Below are 11,154 nucleotides of genomic sequence, written 5' to 3'. Positions count from 1 at the left end.
TCGGTTGAACCGTTCGAACCGTCATCGGCATTGATTTTGGTTCCGGTTTTGCTAAAACTCGTTATTTGCTTAAAAGTTGTTGACTTGGTCAAAACCGTGCGACTCGGGAGATTGAATCATTGATCCGTTTGGCCTAATCATCGGGTCATGGGTTGCCCATATTTTGGGCAACTTTTCGATATTTGTGTCCTGCCTTGCCCCATTAATTTTGCAAAAAAAAGAATTCTTTTTTGGTCTTAAATTATAATTTTTAATATTTCTTACAAATAAAAATTAAATATATATATATATACATATGACATGTAGAATATAATTATATATTATTTATTAATAAAATACAGGTGTATATATATATATATATATATATATATATATATATAATTGATGATGTGAAACGGTTTGACCCATTTTAGCCTCTGGATCGATTTTTAAAACATTGAGAGAAAGTAAACTGCATGTGTGAATTGAAAGGAACTAACATTGGAGATTCCTATCATCAAGTTGTACTGTTTTCATTCAAAGTAAATTAATTTAATAAAGCAATTTTTGCTGATAAAAAAAAAAGAAACATTGTTTTTTACTCAGTATGATACCTAAAAGAGGTTTGAAATAATGGAGAATATCCACTTGTAAAATGCAGCATCTTCTTGGCACTGCTTCTTCAGATTACAATCTGCATCATCACCTTTGGCTCTTCCTCCAATGAATATTTCAACAGCAGTTGTTTCACTTTTGCTCAGTCACTCATCTTCCATCCCTGACCTGTTTCATGTGACTGCCAATACTATGTCAAAGATATTGGAAAGTTTTGGGACATGCAAATACCTTTTCTTATATTGTTTCCCTTCGACTCTGTTTGGTTTGAAGGAAATGGTAGAGAAACCTATACAAGGTAGGTTTGTGTAGGTTTCCCTACTTTTTTTTTCAAACCAAACACTGCCTAAATATCAGCATGAACTTACTTTTGTGAAAGATCTTCTAAAATTCCTTTTTGATTTATGACTGAAGTCATACCTACTAGGTTAAAGCATTTAGCCTCTATTTTCACAGCTGAGCATTCCATTGATATGTCTAATGGTCAGGGAGTGGCTGCAACTTCACATTTCAAGTTTGTTAGCTTGCTGGTTTAGGTTATGGTAGTATTTGTGTTCATGTTCTATGCTTAAAAAAGTTCAGTCAGGGGTTGGCGGGGTTCAAATCAGTGGAGGAGGTTAATGGAAAAAGTTTAGCTATATGTTTGCTGTATGGATAAGTTGACCTTATCTAGATCTGCTCCAAACTTAAAACTATCTTTTCTAATCAGTCATGATAAATTTGTTAAACTAGGTAAATTATCTAACTTCTGTGAAGAATGAATAATACAAACAAACAAAATAAACAAAGGAACTTGCCCACTGCAAAATCTATACTATTCTACTGCTAAATAAAGCTACCCAGCTTCTGGACTCCAAGTTTATCACTAAATAAATAAAAAACCTAGAAGATGTTTGTTGTGGGCAACGTTCAAAGTATCAATACAGGGTGATATGTTGGTAGGGGCGTATCAGCCTGTATTGGTATTCTTTTTTTGTTTTTGTTTTTTTTTTATCGAATCTGGTTCAGAGGGGCCGGTTTAAGGCCGGTCTGCCCCCTGAACCACTTGCTGACCCAAAACACCCCCTGTAGGTGCATATTGGAAAGGCTCCGATATGATACGTATCAACCGATACATATTGATACTTTAAACCTTAGTTGTGGGAGGATTCTTGTTATTGGGAGAGAATTGATCTTACTACTGAGTCTTTTATTGTTAGTTTGTTACCTTCATTATGTACGGGTAGAGGTGTCAATGGACCAGTTATGGGTCCAAACTAAGATCAATTTAGATGGACCAATAAGACATATTGAATTGGACCAGTCCAGACTTAATGGTCCAAAGTATTTATTGGATTGGATTGGACCTGGTCCACCCATAATGAATTTATATTGAATTGGGTTGAATTGAGCCAATATCTGATCCATTGATAAAAGAAAAAAAAAATTATATGTGGCAATGGACCAAGTTTGAGTTGGAATCAATCTAAATTAAAACAAATTGAAACAAATTAGACAGCCTAGACATTGAATTGGACTGGTCCAAAATGATTCAAAATTTTCATTGGATTGGACCAAATCCAGTTCAATTGACACCTCTAAATTACGAGTCTTCACTTGTTTTCTTGTACATTTTTATTCTCTTTTGGTAGAACACTAGCTCTTCTTTTGATTTCATACTTTTACATATCTTACTCCTTTTTAATATTTAATGTTGGGATTTTAATATGTCATCCTTGCCTTGGGAACCTCTTGCAACAAAAATTGTACCAATACAATTCCAACATGATATATGTCCTTACATCTCACCATAAGAATGAAACCCACGACCATGCCTGTGATGTGCGGACACATATCATGTTGGAACTTGTTGGATTTTTTTTTTTTTTTTTTTGTGAACAGATCATATCCAAAATATTGGCAAATTTGTATTTCTTTTTATTTTTTTGGTAAAGCAAATTTATGTTTCTGATATGTATAGTAATAAAAAGATTAATTTGGAGATGTGTCCCAATGAATCAATAAACAAATTAAACTTCTTAAATCACATGTCGAGTATAAGAATCATTAAAGGTCGAGCTCAATGACCGATCCTTAAAAAATCGAGACCAAATCAGCCCTACAGAAGGTTTCATAGCACATCCTCGTCGTGTATTGGGAATATCTCCCTATGATGACATCATCATTCTTGATATTATCATCGATAGATATTTCCAATACACAGCAGGAATGTACTGTGGAACGTTGTGAAGAACAGTCTTGTGGGGGCTGATTTGAACTCAAAAAATCAACATGGGCTTCATGTTGATGCCACTGGGACTTTCTAAAACAGAAATTGATGCATTTCTATGTTGTTGATTGAGATTAACCACTCTTTGTTTTTGTTCTCTATATCAGAATTGTCTCACCACCATTTTCCCCACCCACAATTTTGTCTTGCTTGTTAAATCATATATATGATCCATTATTATAATTGATGGAGGAAAAGAACCAGGCCAGATGTATTTTTGCCTCATGATCACTTTCTGAAGGTTTACTCCCACATTAATTAGGATTTTTGTTTTTTAGCTTTTCCACTTAGTTTCCTCAAACAGCAGCCGAGATGAAAGCTGCTGTTATAAGCATGATGAAGGGATGATGTTAGCATTCAATGGGCAGGTCATTTTCATTTGATCAATCTGGACCCAACCCAACCCAACCCAATATCCATTTCTCCATTTCTAATCCTCCACTATCATAGGAGATAAGACTGTTCCCCCAGAACTTCCAGTTTAAGAAGAATCGAGTGTTGTTCACACATTCTAATACAAGTGGGGTTAGGTCTTCTGTCTCACTCAAGCCCCAAGATCGATCGATCTATCAATCTATCTATCAACTTCACTTCCCCATATCCAACATGCATCGATCGATCAGTTCTTAGCTTTCAGCTTGCAATTGCCTTCCAGTGGAAAAGGCTTGGCCAGCTATGCCATAGTAGCAGTGTAGCCACTATACTCTGTCTCTGTGTGTTTGTGTGTGTGAGTGATCTAGGATTGGACCTGACATATATATATTCTTATTTGGTTTGTCTCTTTGATGTATGTTGAGAAATGCTAACAATCCAGTGCCAAAATTGGAGCTGGCAATTTCTTCTGATGTTGAGCACACACTAGCAATTTAATGCCAAACTGACGCAACAACACATCATTCTAGTAGCCTTCTGCAATTGGGAATAGCAGTAAAACTTGTTATCTGCTAATTTCATATATCCTGGGTCATTCTTGAAGGAGATAATCAAACTAGAAAGTTTAATTTATCTCTAGGAACTAGTCCCTGTTAACCACTCAATGAATGAACTTGGTGTATTTTTATTTTTTGGCTATCAACAAGGTTTAGGTTTATCATGGTTTTCAATCCGCCATTGACCCGGGCAGTCGGACCGTTTGGCTTGGGAATCATCCAGGTAATCGGTTCTATTTTACTCCAAACCTGGTCTCTGGTCAAAAACTGTTGAATCAGTCAACGATCTGTTAATTTGGACGGTCAAACTATCGATTTATTCAATGATTTTTGGCCTTTTATTTTTAATTTTTTTATTTTTTTTCGTCAAAATGAACTATGCGATCGAACTGTCAACCAGAAACCAATGATCAGAATGATTTCATTTCTAAGTCATTTTTTAAAACCATGAGGTTCATAGTATGGCATGGGTGGAATGGTTTCAAGGAGTTTGGATCCGCTGCCAATAAGGCGCTACGGCTACATGTCTTTTGAAATTTGAATAATCCTATCAATGATAGCATGCAAGTACGGAACATACTCGGGATGTGTGGCCATAGCATCTTGTGGATAGTAGATCTTGTCACGTTCTGAACTGTATGTATAGCATCAAATCCGCGTAACTGCAGGCTTTCCATGGTGAGGCTAGTGGACGTGGATCTCACGTACACCCTACTCTGTTCCCATCAGAATGGAACCATGAAACAAAATTTATGTAGCCAGACCCTATATTAGTTGGAACAAGGTTTAGATGGTGATGATGATGTATGTATTGACTGGTACATGCTTACACTCATTTCATATCAACTAAAGAATAAAGTGAAAGCTGAAATATACAAAGTTATATATCACTAGCTAAAATTACTTTCATCTTTTTAATATTATCCATCTTAGTACTAAAATAAAGTATTATTAAGATTTATGTTGGTTTCTTTAAGTGTATACATGTATGTCAAGTATATTTACATTCCACGAACTATTAAAATATATGTTTCTTATGTATTTATATCTTATTTGTAGTCACCCAAAGTTTTGAATATATATTTTGTGCTATTGATGCATTTATAGGGATTTAATAAGCATTTTCCTAGTCTATATACATATGTATCCTAATCAGCATATTAAAAACGACCCGGAAATGGAACCGTTCTGGCCATTGGTTTCTGGGTCTACGGTCCGAACGTCCGGTTCGAACAGACAACCCGTTCTAACAAATAAATTGAAAATAATTAAAATAATAATTACAATTGAAAAAAAAATGGTCAAAAACCGTTGAACGAGTTGACGGATCGATGATTCGATTGCACAGATCAACGGGTTATTGACTTTTTTTAACGGTTTTTAACCAAAAACCGAGTTTTGGATAAAATGAAACCGATTGCCTGAATGGTTCCTGGGCCAAATGGTCCGACCATCTGGATCAACAGCAATTCAAAAACCTTGATCCGAATTATTCCACCGAATCCATGCATTTTCTACATATATCCTAATATGCTTCTCAAAATTGTATCTTTTATACCCTTTGATGGCCTTATGTATATATATTATCACCAAAGTATGGATACAACTTAGCTGGTTTTGTAAGGTTAAAAGTATAGTTGGGTGTGATATTTAAATAATAAGAGTTTGGTGATTTGAATTGTTTTAAATATTAATAATTGATTTGACACATATAAACTCTCAATGTCCTAATCTTGCATATCGAGAGTGGATATATATACTTTGAATATAATCTTAATTTCAGCCACACTTATATGTGGTTGAGGCTTAATTTCTTCTTTCTGTGAGATCCAAAAATGGAGGGGTGTATTCAACCTTACTTCAAACAAAGTTTGGTTCATTTTGGTTTCTTAATCAGTCATACATCTCATACTACTTTTGAAGCATCATCCCATTGACAAACACAAACTTACACTGGTAAACAGTGGTGACCCATTCCTGTATTGATGCTTACATGTTTAAATTGACATCTTACAGTGTTTTTCAAGCAATGACACAGTACCAAGATGTTTGGATGAAATTAAGCATTCGAAAGTACTTGTAAAACAACACAAATTTTCAAGTCAAAAGGAGTGACCAATGGAGAAAATTCACCGTGGCGGTGCCGGCCAACCATTCAGCCGACAAGTGTCGCAATAGTGTGCCAAGTCAGCCAGCAATGGTCCCTTCTTCCCCACTTCATCCAATCCACAGGCCTCAAAGTGGCCCAAAAGGGTTACTTTTTGAAAGGAAATTGGGTGAGGCTTGTGAGTTGGTGCAACAAAGAGAAAGAGGAAAAAAGAGAATGAGAAAGGAATATTGTAGGCTTTGAAAGAAATGTTGCTTTCTCACTCTTATGCGAGAACATAAAGTAAACATTTTATGCTTTTCACAAGCTTCCACTAATGGCAATAACATTCCTTCCACCAAAGACCAAACCACCAACTCTTGGTTCTTCCCATAATGAGTGAGAGCATATCACACTAGCTACTTCATTAAAAGGTTTTAATTAAAAATTCTGTGTACAAACAAGTATGCATGTTAAACAATGATATCTTGATGTAATTTAATGGTGGAATTTGGGGCCAAACAACCAATAAGACTCCAAGGACGGTGTGTAACATTGAACCTGTACAAATAAAAAAATAAGTTCGTAAAAATTAAAAAAAAAATCCAGTATTCTTTACTAAAAAACATAAAAATAATATGAAAAACATTCCGATCTGTCGCAAACGCGTTGACGTGTATTAGTGGTGAATATAATAAAAATACAAGCATGTCTAACACATTCAGACATTTTTTTTTTTTTTACTGTATCTTTGACTAATTTATGCTAAACACTTTTCATCCAAGTTGTTTAAAATTTAAAACGTAAAAACAAGCCATTAACCAAGGTTTTTAAAACCAATACGGACAATGAACCGGTCAGGGTCTGGTTCCTGGGTCGAACGGTCCAACCATACAAACCAAATGGCAGCCTGTTTTGACAAAAAAAATAAAAAATAAAAAAAAATGGTCAAACTGTTGAACGGTTTGAATGGTTCAACCGTCTAGATCAGCGGTTTGCTGACCAAATCAATATTTTTTTGGTAAAAATTCGATTTTGAGAAAAAACGGTACCGGATCACCTGCCCGGTTCTGAAAACCTTGCTATTAACAATTGCAAATTATGGATTAAGCTTGAACAATCTAAATTAATAGAAAAATGCGACTGATTGCATTTATCAGATGAAGCAAATATGAAAAAAGTAAAATTGTCTTGATTTTTGTTCTTTGAAATTTTATCTCTTATTCTTATGCAAATATTCTCCATTCCTTAATTTGTCTTTTATTTCCTCTTCATATTTCTATGAACTCAGCAAATCCATTCCTGTTGTATTTTTATGGTTGAGGAGGAAAAAGAAAAAGAAAAAACTCTTGACATTCTAACACTTTCTTCCCTAAACGTGTTTCTCAACATCATATTAATTAATTAATTAATCAAAATTAGATGTCCTAATTTGTAAGTTACTTGCTTTGTTTCAAGAAGACAGACTGATCTCCTATATCGTTTTCCATCAATCACTGTAGCTTATCAAGTTTATGTTCATAAATTATAAAAGAACACCCACTGTAATCCCACACCATATACATGTTTGTACACAGAATTGCTAAGTTTTATAACCTTAATCTAGCTGGTTTAAAAGGATTGACCAAAAAGAATACCTGTTTTGCAAGTTTGGTTGCAGTGTAATTTTATTTGTACTAGTACAAATACAAAGAAGTGCAAATTAAAAGAATGCAATTTCTGGTTTAATTAATTTTGTTTTATGGTTTACTTTATTATGCTTCAGATCTTATTTTACTTTATCTGTACTTGCAATCAAACAAAATAAGCTAAACTTTAAAATTAAAATAAATCAGAATTTGCATCAGAATCATTTGCACTATCATAATTTTTGCATCGGTGCAAATAAATTTGCATTGCAACCAAACACAGCCAAAGGTGTCTCTCCTCTATGGGTGAGCATTATTTGGTTTTTGGTTTCAGTTTTTTCGGATATATATATATATATATATAATATGTATAAAATATTATATATTAAAATTTATAATTTATTATATATATTAAACAATATATATATATATATATATTTAATATATATTACATATATAATATCTATAATGTATATTAAAATATATATAGTGTTGAAATTCAGTTTTAACCAAAATAACCAAAAATTTTGGTTTCGGTTTTTCAATGTTTCAGTTTAGTTTTTCATTTAAAATTTTGGCCTATTAAGTTTGATTTTTAACCAAATAAACCATTTTCTCACCCCCTGCACTACTTTGGAAGAAGGAGATCTCTTACATGAGTAGAGGCCCAATTTCCCTTTAGGCTCATTTATTGCAATCCAATTTCATTAATTTGCACTAGTACATATGTATGGAAATACAAATCAGAATAGGACAAGTCTGCAGTTTCAATTTTGTTTAGGATTTTACTTTGCTTCAAAATTTAGTTTACTATATTCACATTACAAACAAACAAAACAATAAAATTTAAAATAAAAATAAATCAAAATTTGCATTCAACTCATTTGTACCTTCAATGCTTTTACACCATCACAAATGAAATTGCTTTGCAAAGAAACTAAGCTTTAAGTTCTAAATAAATCCATCTGCAAATCATGCTTATTCTATAGAATCTATGTTTCTTAGACCTGAATGTTCCTCCTTAAGTGGTGAAATATATAGTTTGGTTGTTCTAATCAAAATGAAGATTTATAGAGTTTGATTCTCCCCATTCTAGAAGAACTTCAAAATGAGGCAAAGATAGGATTTATCCCTCTCTTTACTTCTTTTTTTCTTCAATGGTCTCTTTCAGCAGATTACAGATAGTCTGCCTCCCACCTCAGTTGTATTAATATGGACCATATGGTTGATCAACTGAAGCACGCATGTGTAGATGATAGAAAAGTATAGTTTTTAATTATTATTTAATTCTTGAGAGGGTTGGGCAATAGAAGAAACCCCATCATTTCTTTTTCCATAATCACTCTTTGAAATCTAGTGCGTGGCCTAAGCAATCTTTGATTTAATTTTTTTTGAATATTCTTTTACAAGCTTTCTTTCATTGAATAATCTGATGTCCTTATCATAACTATTATAAATAAAGTCTATAAGATAATATTACTTGAAGTATAAACATGGAGAATGGAACCAAAAGCTAGCCAACAAGATCAAACGATCCAACAGACTGAAAAACTGAAATCATAGGCTGCAATTTTTCAATTGAGTCGATTAAATTTCTAAGCATGGCCATGGCTGCAACGTATACAACAAAGGTTCAAAGTACCGATATGCGTGATACACGATTCAAAGGGATGATACTCTTAGATTAAAATATTTTTTAAGTTTTAAGAATTGAACCAAGACATCTCTAAGAATGATATTTATATAACCTTCAAAAGTAGTTAGATGTCATCGATATATAATATCATACAATATATACATCGATCGATATTGATATCATATTGATACTTTAAACCTTGGTTTACAGACAACAGCGTTAATGGATTACAAGAAACAGGCCCTAGACATGTTTGCTTTTTGGGTAAATAGCAAACGGGTCCTAGGTGTGTAGAACAAAGATTTTCTCCCTTAGAAATTAGAATTCCTTGTCTGATGAATGAGCTATTTATTTTTAATTATGATGACTGCGTCCAATAATTAAATACCCAAGCATCAGCATGCGTGTTGACAACATCACTAGCGCACTAACCAAGCCTTCTCTAAATTCTACATGAATGAATCATGCCCTTATCTCAACTGTATTTCTGACCACACACAATCAAATTACAGTGAAATAATAAAGAGCCATCACTTTTTCTTCCATTTTATCTTCATAATCAATGACAGATGAGCATTACTTGAAGGCATACTCCAACCCCCAGCAGCCCTCCACCCCTAAAAATAGAAAACCAGAAAACCTGAATTAGGGGTGGCAAATCTTGACCTGACCCATTGACATGCTTGTTTTCTTCTGCCTCCACTACATTCATGATTCCTAGACAAAAGGGTCGATTGTAGTCGGTACTTCTAAAGTTTTATGCCCCCATGGGCCTGAGCATACTGTTTAGGGATGGCACTTTTCTTCATTCCCGGCAAGAATTCGACTTCTCCGACCTGATGGGGTTGGGTTGTCAGGGATGGGGATTGTTTTGGTAGGGTGGGGATAGGGATTAATAGGGATCCCCAATTAGGGTCAGGGTTGGGGATGGAGAATACGGTCCCCGCCTCGCCCCGACTCCAATTATATATTAAATATTATCCATATTAAATATATATTATATATGACATTATTTATATTTTCAAAGTATATTTAAAATATTATTTATATTTTAAAATTTTCATTTATTTTAAGTAAATTTATTTTTCAAAAAATACTGCTAACTAAAAAAATTCAGGGATTCGGGCCCCCGTGGAGAACTCGTCCTTGTCAGGGATTAGGGATGGAAGACAACTTTTATCCCTAATGGGGGGCCAGGGTTGAAAACGGGGATTTATTCCAAAATCGGGGGTCAGAGATGGGGAATATGACCCACGCCCCGTTGCCATATTTCTAATGTCTCTAGCTAGCTTGCATTTTCATTTTTTTCTTTTAATATAATATAACTACTATTAATCCAGTACTAATAAACTAATTATAAACAGTTCTTTAATTTATCTAACCTAGTGACCCCCTTAATCACATTCAGCCTCCATTGTAACACACTATGAGTTTAAATCTTATTTGTTTATGGGGTTCTGATGTTTGCCAGGCTAAAATGAAGGAGAACTAATGGTTCTCTTGGGAAATGAATCACATATTCCTAATTTTCCTTGTGTCATTGTTTCACTTAATTAGCTTGAAAAAGAACCGGATTAGTTAAGAAATATATAAATGTTGCAAGATAGATCGAGAGGAGAGCAATCTTTGTTTGGAAAATGACTTGTGGGGTAAAATAGAAGGAACCATTTTCCTAGCTACAATATATTAGTATTCACTTTTTTAAAAATATTTATTTTCCAATGCTATTTTACATTTCTACCGAACAAGGAGAATATCAATTTTCAGGAAATCATTCATGCATTCTCCTTCATCTTAAGTATGTGCAACCAAATGGTGTTATTACATGGTAACAACTTGGGCCAACTAAGCTATTCTTTGGCATGTCCCACCAAAAAGCTTTTATCTAACTGAAATGCATCCAAGAATTGGCATGTTATGGATTTCCTTCATCAACACACAAAGAAAGAAACAAAAATAGATCGAATAATTAATCAAGTAATAGAAATTAAGCTTCTAATTATATTGGATGG

This window comes from Nelumbo nucifera, chromosome 6 (genome assembly GCF_055504915.1).
Source record: "Nelumbo nucifera cultivar China Antique chromosome 6, China Antique-T2T, whole genome shotgun sequence".
In the NCBI taxonomy this organism is placed as follows: Eukaryota; Viridiplantae; Streptophyta; class Magnoliopsida; order Proteales; family Nelumbonaceae; genus Nelumbo; species Nelumbo nucifera.
Note: the sequence above shows the minus strand (reverse complement) of the source record.